Consider the following 15,675-nt stretch of genomic DNA (forward strand, 5'->3'; position numbering starts at 1 on the left):
TGGGCCATTACCCAATGCTACATATTGTTGAAAAAATATATGATTTCATTAAAACTTTCCATTTGTAAAACATCAGAGCAAAACTGAACATTGACAAGCATTATTTTGATAATTTTTGTGCCAGTAATTTTTTTTAAAAAAAAACCCACGCTGCACATGTAGCATGGAAATTGTATTTATATTGTATTGTATTTCTTAACAAGCTTTCATTTCTGTTGTTGAGAAATGACGAAATGCTTTAATCAAAACAGAATTCTCCATCCAAGTGAAAAAGATCTGAATGTATACAGTGCACATTTTGATAAAACTCTCCAGCTAACAGCAATTCTGTTCGCAAAACTGACTTTTTAAAAACCTTGACATGCATCCTTGTTTTGTAAAATTACAAAATGCATGCTGTAAGTGCCATATTTCTTCAGTTGTGCTCTTCCAGCAGGAGAGAGGGACAAGGTCTAAGGCAAAGAGCTACAGCAAATCAAGTCCCTTTGTGGCTCAGGGCAAATGGTGTCTACAGTAAAGTCTTATTCACATGACTTGTGGCTTATTGTCGTTCAAGAGCCTGACTGTAGGCATAAACTGCTAATTTTGTAGTTACTGTCATCAACCAAAATTTGATGGTAGGCCACAGATTCCACAGTCAGGACACAAGTGTGGGCTCGAGTGTGCACAATATTGTATGGTAGACAAGGGCCTGCCGGTGCACCGGGTGAGGGGTGTATTTTGTGTGTGTGAGGCAGTAATGAAAGAAAGAGCCTTTTCCCATCCTCCATTTTGTTTGAGCCCCTCTCACTACCCAAATATTTATGTTTCACGGGTATATTATGGCCCACAATTCAGGCATAGCCAAATGCAAGGCAGGTAAGAACAGAGACACCACCACTATTTACTTTCTGAGAAAGAGAAGAGTGGGAGAGAAAGGTGGGCATGTATAGTAAAAACGAAATGAACGTCAAAAGTAGGCTTTGTGTTGTAGGCCGAGATTAAACATAGGTTTAGGGATGTGAAGTTGTAATCCGTCCACAATCACGGATAGTTCCACACAGATCAGACCACTATAGCACTGCAGGGAGGTCCACAAAAATTATTAACCCTCCCCCAATTGTCACTAATCTGCTTGTGGTAATGTATCATGCTATGTAAAACCTATGTGCCACGGTGCCTGCTTGACATTTTTGTTAGCCAGAGGTGATCCAGTGAGTAGCTATTTACAATCTTGGACCAAGTATTTATTCAGATTATCAATAAGGAATTGACAGATAGGTTTTGATCTGCTAGAAAGGGCCACAAGATGGGAGTGGCAAAAGGCATTCTTGGCAACTGCTGGAACCTAGACCTTCATATGTTATTAGAAGAAATAAAAAATATGAGGAATATGTTTGGTCAGGATATTTTTTTCTAAAAGTTTATCAATATTTTGCTTTGTTGATTGGGTTTTCAAAAACATTTCATGTGTCTAGGCACCCACCGTAACACAGGGCTGCCATGATAAGAAAAAAAAGTGATGGTGGAGGACCATACACACTCCCCTGAACTCCTTAGAGAATTGTGGGGGAAATATAAATAATGTTCTTAATTTCTAAAAAATAAATGAGAGACTGCATGCTCTATATATCAGTCTTTTTAGAAAACAGTAGCCAAAATTAGCTTTATATGCAATTTCAGTACAACACAGGGTAATACAGAATTTTCTTGAAAGAGAGAAGGAAGAGAAAACAATCAGCCTGAAGTTGATCAGCTTCTAGGAAAATCTGTGCCTGTACAGTGGTTACGAACTGAATTCGTTCCGGAGGTCCGTTCTTAAGCTGAAACTGTTCTTATCCTGAGGCGCGCTTTTGCTAATGGGGTCTCCTGCTGTGCGGGCGCCTCCGGCGCATGATTTCCATTCACATCCTGGTGCAAAGTTCGCAACCAGGAGCAGCTACTTCCGGGGTAGCGGAGTTCGTAACCCGAAGCGTTTGTAACCAGAGGTACCACTGTATACAGGTCAAACATTTCATTTTATTTGCAGTTTGCAGGCTTTTGAAAGCTCAGTTCATAGTGTGACTGCTTTGAAAGACAACACCGTTGACAATATAATTTTCGGGCAGTAATGTTACCCTAGAAAGAAACAGTTTTTCCTGGACCATAGAGGTACCCCATATTATAACACCCAATTAATCAAGATCCAAAAAAAATAATAGGTTCAAACAAATTCATTGACAAACCCTGATATGTTTCCAGCTAAAATACATTCTTCAACAAATATTTAGTTATTCTGTTATAGAAAACTTTATTGCATTGCTTTTGCATGAGTACTATTAGAGGTCTAAGAATCACTCAGCAAATAAGGCCTGGTCTCACAAATGAAAGCACGATAGGGAATTGAGAGCCTTTCCTGCAGAAATGTTTAAATTAGATTTTCCTTTCATTTAAGGCAAAGCGGTAGGACTTACCTATGCATAACACGATAGCAGGATTGCAGCCTTGGGCCACAATTCTGCATAGGGTTAGATGTGCCTAAGCTCCATGATTTCAGTGGGTTCTAAGAGTGCATAAATGTGCATTGGGTTGTGGTTTCTGTCTGATAAAAACATTTTGAGTTTTTCTTTCTACTACTGCTGCTCTTCATAAGATTTTGCAAGAAGTTAGTTAGTTAAATGTTGTGGCGTTTGGATACGTTTTTACAATTCAACCTATTAATCTTTACTCAGGAGAAAAACATGAATATTGAATCTGTAGAGGCCATGCTATGCATGTGTACATGGAAGCAAGTCCGACCAATTTCGATGGTGGAATACTTAAGGTATTTTGCTTTGTGTTCAGTGGGATTTGCATCCAAATAAACATTCATTGGACTGCAGCTTTTACAGCCCAATTCTAATAATGGCTTCTCAGGAATATGCTTCATTGATTTCAATAGGCCTTACTACTTAAATAAATTTAGGATTGCAGCCATAGTGGGACAAGAGCAGCACATAGTTGTAGCAGCAGAAACATCCATGCTTCTCTTGTATGCAAAATGGCTGTCTAAAAATCTGTTTTTATCCCTCACGAAGTAGTGAACTTGAAAATGTAATGGTAGCACATGTGCCCTTATTTAAGGGAAATGCCTTATTTCTTAAGACCGAGAAAAACTGAAGAACTGTCTGCATTCATATGGACCCCCTCTTTTGCTCAGATGTTAGGCTGAGGAGCTGCTCTGGTTCCCCTGCCTTTGGAAGTTAGGGGACAGGGTCTTCTCTGTTCTACAGCTGAAGCATTGACTCCAATGAGACAAAAATAACTGGGGCTGGTGTAGTTTTGGACACTCCCCCCCTGGAGGGGAAGTGTTGGGAAGAAGGGGGCTTAGGATCTTCTGGTTCCTTGCCTTTCCTGACATACTCCATTTTGGCCCCCACAACCTGTGCAACATCTACACTCATGGGATCTTCAGATGAAGGGTGGTATACAAATTTTAACAACAACAACATACTAGGGGAACGTCCAGTGGCCTTTGTGCTGTCCATTCAAGGGCCTTTCCTGTGGCCCCTCAGCTGGTTGAATGCTGGCTGTAGGATTGTACCCTTAATATAAACACCAGGTAAAATATATATAATTTATTTGAGCTTTCAGAGGCATTTAACTGTGGATAGCTTTTAGTAGTGCTGATTTCTGTCCATTTATGTTGGGTCATTTTAATTAGACTTAAGGCAAACTAGATGTGATGTGAGAGATCGATGAATCAGATTTCCCCCCCTTTTGTTTCCTTTTAAAAAGGAGCAGAGCAGCCACAAGAAGCTGGGAATTCAAATCAGGACCATGATTGCTAGATGGTGTTTTAAACTTTCCACCAATCCATTTTTCTGGTCGAAATCTACCCCGCCCCCCCATCGCTGCCATTTCTCCACAGGGTAAAGCATACCATGGGGTTGACTTCAGCTGGGAAAATGGCACAGGTGAGAACCATCCCACAGCACTGTAATCCTGATCTGAATCAGGCCTTGCCCCGAGGCAGCTGGATCTCTTCACCCCACCCTCAAATGTAGGTGATAATTATTTTATTATTTATCTGTATTTTATATTTTTGTTTTATTTTTTAATGTATGGAATAAGGCAACATCAGTATCCTTCAATAGAAAGAAGGCATAGAAATATTCCAAATAAAATGTCTTATTTAAGCATATATATTCAGTGTTCTCTGAACAGATCAGGATCATTGTTACTGAGGGATTGGTGAATACAGGTAAGGGCATTTTTTGACCTATTTAATGTATCCAGAAGATAAGAGCTGGGGTGTAGTAAGGCTGCAATCCTAAAGACGCTTACTAGAAAGTAAGCCCAACTAAATGTAGGGGGACCCTCTTTTGAATAAATATGCTGATAACTGTGTTGCATATTATTATTAATAATAATAAACCTGGGTGAATTCTGCTGCTCTTTTACAAGCCAGTCCTACACATACATACATACTGGAAAGTATGGTTTCAGTGAGAGCAAAATTCAAGGCAAATTTGAAGAGACCTGCAAAGCATTTAGGGAAATGAAAAGGATCTCAGTATGATCAGCAAAAATGGTCAAGCTTTCCAATCTCAGTATAATTTTTAAAAGCCATTTCCAAGTAAATAAACTAAGGGTCAGGTGTGAAAAGTACTTTATAACGTTTATGAAGCCTAATCCTATGCTTAGGGTTGCAAGTGTGAGGACATTTTTACTTACGTTAATTAAAAATAAATTGAGTCTCCCCCTCACTCTGCGTGTGCTCATGCAAATGTTTTTTTAATACTTGTCAGAAAGTGGTAGGAAGCCATTTCAAAGTTATTCAGGCTAATAAGTATTTCATTGGCATTGCAAATAGGAGAAATGCAAAAAACCGGACTTAAGTCTCATGAGTGAAAACAACCCTAATCATCCCCCCATATTCACAACAAAATTGTATGGGCCGCTTCCCATGTTATCTGGGATCAAAGACACATTTAATATTTCCTGTGCACCTTGAGAGGAGCAGCGGCCAGTCCTGCTGCATGCACCTGTGTGATACCTACAACGATCCCTGCAGGTTTGTGGCACACAGACAGACGCACGATATGTGCCCATTAAACTGTTTGGTAAAATATATTAAGGTATGACATAGCAGCGAGGCCACGCTTTCAGCAGAGTCTTAAAAACCAGAATCGGTAGTCTAACACAAGGGCTATTAGCAAAAACTGAACAACCCCAAACACGGAAAACTAAGAAAAATATGTACCCCTTATTATCCCCCCCTAAATATATAAGAAAGGAGGGGAAACTTAACACATTAAAAGTGCGGAGAAATCACGATTTCAGGTATTAAAGGCCCCAAAAAGTGACTTGAGAGAGGGGCCTCGCTTCCTTTTGCTCGCCTCGATTCAAAAAAACCTTTCCTTCCCCTCTCCTCCGCGCTCCTCGCCCGTGGCTTCCTTTTCCATTCAGGACCTGTGGGCTTGGAAAAGAGCTGCACCTGCTTTAGATGGATTATGGTAGAACTGGAAGTAACTCTCTCTCTCTCTCTCTTTCCCCCCTCCCCTCCCTTCCCAGCTCTCAAGTCACATCTCCAGTACAGACACAACCCCTGTGATTAGAGGCTGATCTCCACATCTGAATGGGACAGAGAGAGGAGGGACCCGAGACATAGATTGACTCCCCCCTCCCCCCCGCCCGCCTCTGAGACTTCCATTGAGGAAAACGGAACAGGAGAAAGGGGTGAAGGAAGAAGAAACAGGACCCCCCCCCCCGAATACAATAAGAGAAGAAAGCGGCAAAGCCTTTGGCAGGAGAAAAGTATGATCATGCCTGAACTGTGTTAGTGCTTTCTCTTCTCCCTCTCTGTCGGCTTGCTTCTCCCTCTCTCTTTCTCTCTCTCTTTCTCTGTCTCTCTCTCTTTGTCTCCGAGGTGTTTAACTTTGGGGAAACCTCGGGCTGCTGGGAGCTGGAGGCATTTCTGCTCCGCAAGGGACGAAGCTGGACGAGGCGGCGGCGGCAACGGCGGTAGCAGCGGCGGCGGCAGCAGCAGCAGCAAAGAGGCAGCCACATGCTCCAAGTGGGGGGTGTTAAAAGTTGAGACCCGATTCCAGGCGCTGTAGATCGAAACAGGTTGGTGGGATCTTTTAACAGTAGCAGCAGCAGCAGCAGCAGCAGCAACAACAACAACCCTCCCCTCCCCCCTCCTCTTAAACTTTCAGTGCTAGTTTAGTTTTTAATCCATACAGTAGTTCCTTCCTCTTTCTCTCTACACCCCCCCCACCCCGCCGCGCGCACTCTTCTGCTTTAAAGATATATATATATACACTTTGCCTTGAATATTTGCGACCAGGAACGACTTAAAGTTGATAAACTGGCCGGTCTGTTGCGCCTGCCCCCCAGGTGTTTTGGAAAAAGCAGGTGTGTGGAGGAGGCTGAGATTTATGCTTTGTTGATTCCTTCCCTTCTCCCTAACCCCCCTTTCCCGCATCCTTCCTTACTCTCTTTCTCCCTTTGAGACTGCAACCTCAAGGATGTTAGGGTGTGTATGTGGAAAATATATATATATATATAGCAAAACTACTTGGCGAGGGCAGCCTCCTCTCAGTTTAATTTATCTGTGCCTTTTGATAAAAGAGACGCGTGAAAGTTCGGGGTACCCGGAAACCGGAGCACTCCAGACAAAGAGAGGTGCTGGTGGAAATAACTTTTCAGCTGGGATTTACAGAGGGTGGCATGGAAACCAAAGGAATCGGATATGTGAGGCTAGTTGGGGTGTTGGAAAGCTTTCCTCTTTGTTCATGGGGGGAGCTGTGAGGATGGGAGGCAGGGATAAGAGGTTCTTGCTTATAGGGAAAAATGAAGGAAGGAGCAGGCAGTGAGTGGATTTTTTTGTTTTTGTTCCTCTGTTTTGTGAATGTGAAGAGGGGTGGGGAGTAGATGTTGCAAAACCGCTTTGGGGTTTCTGCAGATCAATCAGTCCTGTAAGTGTGTCTTTGAATTACAATTTATTGTGATTGACAGGATGGATAGGCTCAAAGGCACTCACATTTATGGTCTTCTTGAGTACACATTTAGAGTGGGGGTGAGATCCTGAATTGGGATAGCAGAATTTCTTGTCTTCCCCACTCTGAAATAACTTTTTCCTGGCAAACAAGTTGGCAACGGATAGGAAAGTTTTTTGTCTAGCGAAAAGATCGGCTCTCTGGCTTAGGTCTATTCTTTAGGGTAATAAAACTTTGAGGTGGTAGAGATGCTAGAAAAATATTTCATAAATCCTGAATTCCCCTTATTTCTTACTGGTTTTTATACGGTGGCTGAAATTTAAATTTGCTTTATTCTAAATAACAAGACTAAAAAAAAAAAACTTTTAATGGCTCTTTAAATTATTATTTCCTGCTGGGAAGGTAGCAATAAATATACTCTGTTGTTACAGTAGTTCACTTTATCATCTACATTCTTAAACGAGCTTGATCTTCCTTGTTTTATATATTTCTTAAATGCACAAAATGTATTTATTGCTGTCAGGTAATGTTTTTGGCCCAATCAGTCTTTCAGTCTGTCTCCTCAGCTTCTTGTCGGTTAGTCTTCTACTCCCACCTTTAAATGCCACCTCTGAATTAGAAATGTTTCTAATATCCCTTAGAGCAGCAAACTTGAACTAAAATTAGCAGAGAAATGATCGTATACACTGTTCACTATAATACAATGTGATGCCATCCCAGTGCTCCCTAAAAAGAGGGGGGAGGACCTATATAAATTTTTATATAACCTATATAAATATGTATATAAGTGGGAAATGGTGCAAATATATATAATTTAAATGCCACGGTGATTGAAACTTGAAAGGGGAAAATTTATATTCAGACTTAGGAGCTTAGAAGTGATGTTCTTGGTTTATCTGTATAGGTTTCTCCTAACTGAGAGAACTTTTTAAAAGCACAAATCTTAAACAACCTAAAACATCAACATATTATTTTTTTAAAAAAGGAGCTCAGTAGATATTTTGCTGTGATTGTGAGTTGGGACTGGGTCTTCTAGTAGGTGTATCATAGTTTTGTGAGCATTAGTCAGTCATTAAGAGAAAGGGAGCAAATTCATTATCAGCCTTTCTTGGGCAGCTGAGAAGTTTCAAGTAAAATGTATTTTAAAACTTGTAGTTGACATGGGTCTATGAAGATAATGCTCCATTTCTGTCATCATTTTCATCACCATTGACACAGCAGAATAATTAATAAAGTTACGGATCTTGGTTCTTTTATAAATTTTCATAAGTGATAAAGTTCTGAATGCTACGTAACGCAGATGAGTTCAAATATGGGGGGAGTGTTAAAAATTGTTTTATTTTGGCAGACCATTTTTTGGTATGTGTTCTGAAACAAAAACTCCCATTGAATTTGGTATTTAAAAAATGAAATCATTTAATCATCTCTCCTCAAGTTCAAAATAAACTTCGAATGGATGAGAATAGGTATACTAATTCATTAGAGACACTTAGACTCTAAAAGATCTTTTGAAGCGCAGTATTACAAGGAATGCATTTGACAAACTCATAGTGAGATTTGTCTCTTCTTAATTTAGCCCTAAGGAATTTCACTACAGATCCCATTCCAGGGTCCATTGCTGACTTCAATCAAGTGCTCAGTCCGAAATAGTGTTTCTTTGGAGACAAAAATTTACTCCAGTTTTTAGCAATGGCTTATAACTTCAGTTTAATGCTTTCAGAAAAGCTGTGGGGTGTACAATAAAAAAGAATTATTACATTGTGTTAAAAGGTGGGTATAATCAACAACAGAAATAGTATAGTATTCTACAGATATATTACTACATGTTAAAACATTTACACAAGAAGGGGCTTGTGTTGCTCACAGGCCATTTTCTGTCAAATTGTCACAGTGTGTTACTTCCTTAGGCACTGGGCCCTGTGAGTTGTGTATGCTGCCTGCAATAGCATCCAGGATCCTAAACCATTTTTACACCTATTTAACATTTCTTAGTTTCTGTTAATTGTACTTTAAACTGAGAGCATATATTGCAGGTGAGTGATGCTTGTATAACATGATTTAAAATATTTAACCCCCTTCCCCTCTCAAGTTTAAAAAAAACCAATCAGATTTAAACTAAGAAAGATGGTCAAGACCAGATTCATAATTTTTTGTGCAAACCAGGTCTGGTGGGGTGTGTGTGTGTCAGTTGGTTCTGATTCCAAATCTTTGTTCCTTTATTTTCTCCCCCTCAGAAATGGGTGCACATTGAAGTGGAGTAAATCGCTGAGCCCCTGTGTTTCCTGTATTTTTGAATTGATTTTATATAAAGTTCTTGGAAGTTTAAACAGATCTTCAAAACTTAATGCTTATGCGTATGTGCATAGATTGTAAACATTTAAATTTTGAGTGGGGAGAACATCTATTTAGTTACAATTGATGCAAGTGATTAGTTATATTTTAAAACTACAAACATAATGAAAAGGAAAAATGTTTCTCTAGCAAAGTGCTATCTTATATGATTAATTTGAGTATTTTGGCATGGAAATATATGATCAAAAACCTTCTCTCCCATCCATTTTTATATTCTTTTTTAGCCAAGATTAAAAGGGGGGGGGGGAGTACTCCAGTCCCACAGGCACTAAGCACTGGTGTTAGGCAAAAACCTTCTTGCAGAGTAAGATACATACAGTAGGCTGCCTTTTCACAGCTCCATTGTGTAATATTGTAAGGAAAGCTGGGTAAATAGGCATGGAATTTCTTTCTTCCCGGACTGGTAACTTTCTAGACCATGAAGTCGTCAAGTTCATCTGATACTCTAATGTCACAGTTTAGGATTATAATAAGAAAAGTTTTTTTGTTTGCATGCAGGACTAAAGGATGTAATAATTGAGAAAATAATTTGGAGTGAATAGTTCATTCAATTTACACTGCATATTTTCTTATTATATTAACATTTTGATTGCTCTTTTATTTATTAAGAGTACAATCAATAATAGCAAAAAATCTGGTGGATCTCTAATTCAGATTCTCTTTATAGAAAGGAGGGTTTCTTTAAGAAGAAAGGGGGGAAATCTATAAAACAAAGAGCAAATAAAATAACCACTTCAGGCGCTTTCTCTTTTTCTTTTCTAATAACCAAGCCGGGAACTATGTGCAGTCAGTTGTGAAGTTTTTGCCCAAAGAAGCCTAAGAGCTTTTCTTTTCTTATGGCAGAGGGGATGCTTTTGAATCTGATAATGTTTGTGTGTGTCTCGCTGTGGGGCTGAAATGGGGAAGGGAGGGGGTGATGGCTGAAATGTTTCTGTTGCATGTGGGGGGAGATCGAAGTTGAAGGAAGAAAATATACTGTTTTGCTTTTTAAAGTGACATACAGTGCAATTCACCCAGAAATAAATCTCACTAAGTTCAATGGGACTTACTTCCAAGTAACCATGGTTAGGACTGCTGTGATAAAGCGTGTGCCTGTGTGAGAACTGGAGAGAGACAGAATTCTGAACCTGCACCTTAAAACTAGAGGGGGGAGAGATGGATTTCACAGAAAAGATGAGCATATATGTGTTCCCCTTCCCTTAGAATGTAAATTTTATAGCTTGGCACCATTTAGTAAAGAGCTTTCCACCTCCGCTTCGCACTTCCAATCAGTGATTTTCCCTGAAAGTTGAAGCGGAGAGAGAAGTCATTTGTTCACCAAAGTCCTTCTTTACTGGTAGCAGGTGTTTGTTTCTAGAAAAGGCATTCACTCTAAAAAAAGGTTAGGGGATAACATCATATAAAGCTACTCATCTGTGCCCTGTGCTTCAGGAAGACAACATATTGTTACACAGGTTCTTGGCACTGAGATCCTGCAAGAAATTCGTTATCAGCCGTTATAATCAAACTCTGCTTGTGTATGGTTTGGCCTTCAGGGTAGAAAAAGGCTCTCTTATTGCTTCCTTATGGAGGAACTTGCTTTTGCCTGCAAAAATATATTGTTTTATCCCAGTTGTCTTAAGAGAGGGCAATAAAAGATCTTTAACATGATTTAAAGACAACAACTTCAAAACAAGTCCCACTGATGCCCGTTTTGATTTAATTATTTTCAATTTGGCATTGTTGTGCTGTTGCATAGAACAGGATGCCACCTTTCAAACTTGGCTAATTCACTTGCCTCCAGGGCTGAGTGATTTCCTCCTTACACTGGGAGTAATTGCCACATGGCAGGTTAAAACACACCTTCAGAATTGTTGTTGATAGGAAAAGAGTGATGACTTAAATTATATGAGGGAAATCTGTACCTGGGAGGTGTGTGATAGGAGATATGATTAACAAAATAATACATTTTCAAATTTTGAATGCAGTTTTACTATTATATAAACTTTGAAATTGGCATCCGTGCCACAAACTTAGATTTCATTCACTTCCATTTGTTGATTTGTTCTGTTAATTTTTCTGCCTCTGTATCAAATAGACACATTAATACATTTCTCTATTAATTCATTGTGCTGCTTTGTCTCAGAAGCTCCTTCACTGGACATAAACATTTTTTTCTTGGTAGTCGAGAGGGAGGCTTTTGAAATGTTTATTTTGTTTTTAAGTTAAAAATACTATTTTCACATTTGACTTTGTTCTTCTACCCACACTGGAGTTTCAGTCCTAGTGTGTGCAGTTTGCACATGGAATTTAAAACAGTTTTTGTTTTCTTTGAAAAATCTGCTTGTCTTACGTGAAAAGGGTTTTGAAGCAATACAGGGGGGAATGCAGTAGATAGAACATTTCCAGAATTCAGTTTCAATTTGTCTTATAACAGTGTATATATGTGTGCGCACGTTTGAACTGATGGTTCAGTTGATTATTGAATTTCTATCCGTTAATATATTTTCCACAGAGATCCTGATTTTAGGAAAGGGTTAAAAAGCTGAACTAGGAAGGAGGATATATTAAAAAGTACAAGTGCACTTGCACATTTGTATACATAAGGTAATTTAAGCCAAGATCCATAGTGTGGGGATTCATTGGGAAAACCTGGAGTCTCGTTTTGTTTTATAAAAACCCTGCTGTGTCTGGTGAACAGAGGTTGTCTGTATAGAGGACGGTTATTGAAAACTTTGCAATGTAAGTATCTCATCAGGTCAGTAGAGTTTCCTGGACAAGGTGTTAGTTAGCATTGTGAATCTGACTCTTTCAAATTCACTATTGCACATCGTTCTCTACTGACTTGGTCTTTATGGCAATATCAGCATTTGTTATCTGCTAGCCTGCACATGTTACCCAACCTCCATGTCCTTGCAAAGAGACAGAATCTGATCAATTCACTGCCCGCTTACCTGAAACACTTCCATCCGTTTCAGGACTTTCAACAACAAATGGGTCAGTAGACGAGGATTTCTGCCACCCATTAAGGGTTGTTTTGTATCCTGGCATTCTGGATGGATTATTACGTTAACTGCATGCAAACTTCATAAAAGCACACTATAAAAATTCTAAGTATCGATAAAAAAAACCACAAGCATTGAAAATACTTGAGTGGGAGAGAGAAGCCACTGTGCCCCATTTTGATACGCTGCTTCTCATTCTGCCCCACTGGCGAAACTTTACCACGTGGTGCCTTTGAACAAGCATTAGCATATAGGCAGCAGCTAAACCAGAGTTGGAAACAAACCTATGGAAGTCACTGGCATGCAAATGTTTTAATTAGCTGACAGGGGTTGGCAGAGGAGGGACAGAGAGCTCTGCTCCTCTCCCAGCAGCCTGCTGCATATCTATACTGGGTGAAGAGGAGGCAGTTTCTGTCCTGCAGCAACTTACTTGCTGGAGTGCCCCATCCATCGTCTGCCAGTCCATTAGCTCACTTGCATGCAATTCCTTATTGTTTATGGCTACCAGGCAAGTGTGTTAATACAGGGGTAAACTAAACAGTCATACTTCGAAGTGGGGAGAGGCTTTCCCGGAAGGTTTGGCAAGCCGCTTTGAGGTTTTATTACAATCAAGCGGTATATAAATCTTGTTAAATAAATAAAAGCGATTCTCTGTGAGAAGCTTGACTTAACGCAAATTCATAAGGGAAGAGAAGTTTGTATCTTTTTTGAAGAATGGGAGCGTTGGCCCATTTGTATATAGCAGCTGTATGCCAATGAACCTGGATATTTTAACATGAACACTATCCTGGCACTATTTCTCTTCAATCTATTTAGCTTCCTGAATTTATGCTAGTATGGTTTAGAAGAGAGCCCTACTTGCCTGTATAAGCACAAGAAGGGTGGGATAGCACTATCAGGTAAAGCATAAAGCATCCTGCATGAAGACAGTGGGAAATGACCAGTGTGCCTCTGCAGTATTAGGCAACGGAGCATGTGTACAGTGTGTTCCTTGAGGGCAGCATAGGAGCTAACATGCTTCTGGATTTATCTGGCACTGTTTGATCCTGTCAAAAGGAAACTGTGTAATGACTCACACATGCGGGAGTGAACAAAGCAGTTTTGGGGAATATATCCCATCCCCGAAGAGGCAGTTTGCTCAGTTAAAAACCAGTCATTCCTCTTTTAAAAAATCTAGGAGTGGCCAGCGGCTTAAAACTGTTCTCCCATATCCCATGGCCCCATACAAACAAATAAAACATGGGAAGCGGCAAAGAAGAGTGTAGATGAATTAGTTGGTATTTTCAGGCAATACTTAGGGTTTTCCTATGGTCTATTTCCTATATACACTTCTAGTTCACATATATTTTAAGCTTTACAAATGACAACCCAGGTATATTCAAATAAAACATAGTGATTGTTTCCTCTTACGCAGAAGGCTGATATAAGTAGATGGTGTTGACCTGTGTTTCAAGACCTAGACCGTCTAGTTCACTTTTTGGTTGTGCTGTGATCATCCTGTGTTGCTTTGGGTGGGTCATTGCTTCAGTAACATCTAATTTCAATGACAGTTACCCCTGTTTTGGAATAGAATTACAGTGAAGTAGTTGGGTGTACTTCTTGGTGTTGGGCACCTTAGAAAAGCCTCTGTAAATAAGGTACTTGACCACATGAACAGGGTGAAAAAAAGCTTGCTTGTGGTGTGTGTGAAGGATTGGAGGAGATGCAGAAAGCCTGTTTTTCTGCCATCAGCAAAGACTCAAAAAGAAGTATATAATGGGAGAGGCAGTAGATCCTGTCAAATAGCAGGACTTCATCCATTGTAGTGAGGTAGGGAACAGCTGGATTTTTAGATGAAGGGCAATACCATGCCAGTATAATGGAGCAAAGTGATATTTGAGCATCGTCAAACACTTCGTACCTTAATTTTCCTGGTGTACCCTATAGGATAATTCTTTGCATTCTTGTTATTCAACATTCATTAAGTCCAAAATATTTACAAATGATTTATGTTTGTAACCTAGTAGGCAGTTTTTAAACTTGAACCCAGTGTGTTATATTGGTTTTGTATAGAAAGCACTCCATGGCATGACCTGAATTTGACCCAGCTCTGCCCATTTTTCTGCCCTGAAGATATTCTTGGGACTCTCAGAAATGGCTTCCCAGATGGACGAAGGTCTGGGTCACAGAGCTCTTCCGATTTACGTGTGAAAGGATGCTGCCGCCTTTTGGTTTAGGTCCTGATTTGCCAGATGTGGGATTAAAGGTGGAAATGCTGAATATCAGATAATTGACATAACTGGACTGTTTGTGGCAAGTTGTTTTGCTGCAATCTGATTAGTTACAGCCAGCCCTTAACGTCACAATAAACAGCCAGTTGGAATTGATGACTATCTCCTCCTAGCTCAGGCTGAAGCAGCATTATCTTTGCCTAGACAAGGGAGTGGAAACAGTACTGTTAACATCTCCCTGCCTTCCTATTTTTTTGGGGGGGGCACTCATGTATGGTGTAACTAGGTTCTTACGGCTGACTTAAACGCCCATCAAACATTTTTTGTGTGCCCAGCTAGTTGACTGAGAAGCATTTCAAGAAAGCAAGAAAAAGTTCATAGAGGGGTGCCAAGGATACAATACAAAGCTACATCTTCATCTTCCAGTGAGCCTAACAGTCTAGAACAACTTGGTTCTTGGAGGTCACTTTTCAGTATTATTGACCTTTTCCAATTCCAGACAGTATGCTGATACCAAGTAGTTTATGCAGAGAGTTGGCATCCCTCTCTTCTCTGATTCATCTTGGTTCAACTATTGGACATACACATACAATGTTTTAGGCAAGCCCCAGCTTCTATTTTAGAAGATGTTGTGCCTTTGTTTCTTGCAGCTGCCCGGCATTTGTTTTGACAAGGTACCTTCTCCAAACAGAGACTATGGCTACGGACTCTGGCAAGTTGCATTTGTTCATTAATGAACGGTGCCCTGGTTTTCTTCTATTTCTCTGCCTTCGTGTATTACTAGGGTGGGTGTATTAATCTGAAGTGGATGGCAGTTTATAATGCCAAGATACTTTCTTAGCAAGCAAAATTTAGCAGTTTTCCCCCTCGCACTTAAAGAAAAATTGCAGACTGGTTTTGTTTCAATAAGTAGAAGGGAGAGGCTGGCATAGCAGAGTGGAGAACTGAAGAAGAAGAAGAGGAGGAAGAGGAGGAGGAGGAAGAAGAAGAAGAAGAAGAAGAAGAAGAGTTTTCTCTTATACCCTCCCCCCTTTGTAGTAGAAACCATTTTCTACAAAATATATCAAAAGCAGTCACTTTTTTGAGATTTTATGTGTGTTTTAACTAGACCAAACTATGCAGTTGGGTGATGAAAGTATGTTAATGTTACTTTTGCAGTAGAATCTTGAGGTGGAATTTGCAGGTGTG

The 15,675-nt window shown here is 39.9% G+C and overlaps 1 protein-coding gene across 6 annotated transcripts in view; it reads left to right on the plus strand.

Moving 5' to 3' along the window:
- The first annotated feature begins 5,534 nt into the window (after positions 1 to 5,534).
- Positions 5,535 to 15,675, plus strand: part of FOXP4 (forkhead box P4) — a 144,304-nt gene continuing 134,163 nt past the window's right edge. Inside the window, exon 1 of one of the 6 annotated variants that reach the window (XM_053393117.1) lies at positions 5,535 to 5,757. The gene's annotated coding sequence lies outside the window, so the exon portion shown is untranslated. Of the gene's footprint in view, positions 5,758 to 5,795; positions 6,070 to 15,675 lie in introns of those variants that run through there. The other 5 variants (XM_053393115.1, XM_053393114.1, XM_053393111.1 and 2 more) reach the window with 5 other exon arrangements.

This window comes from Podarcis raffonei, chromosome 6, assembly GCF_027172205.1.
Source record: "Podarcis raffonei isolate rPodRaf1 chromosome 6, rPodRaf1.pri, whole genome shotgun sequence".
NCBI classification, from domain to species: Eukaryota; Metazoa; Chordata; class Lepidosauria; order Squamata; family Lacertidae; genus Podarcis; species Podarcis raffonei.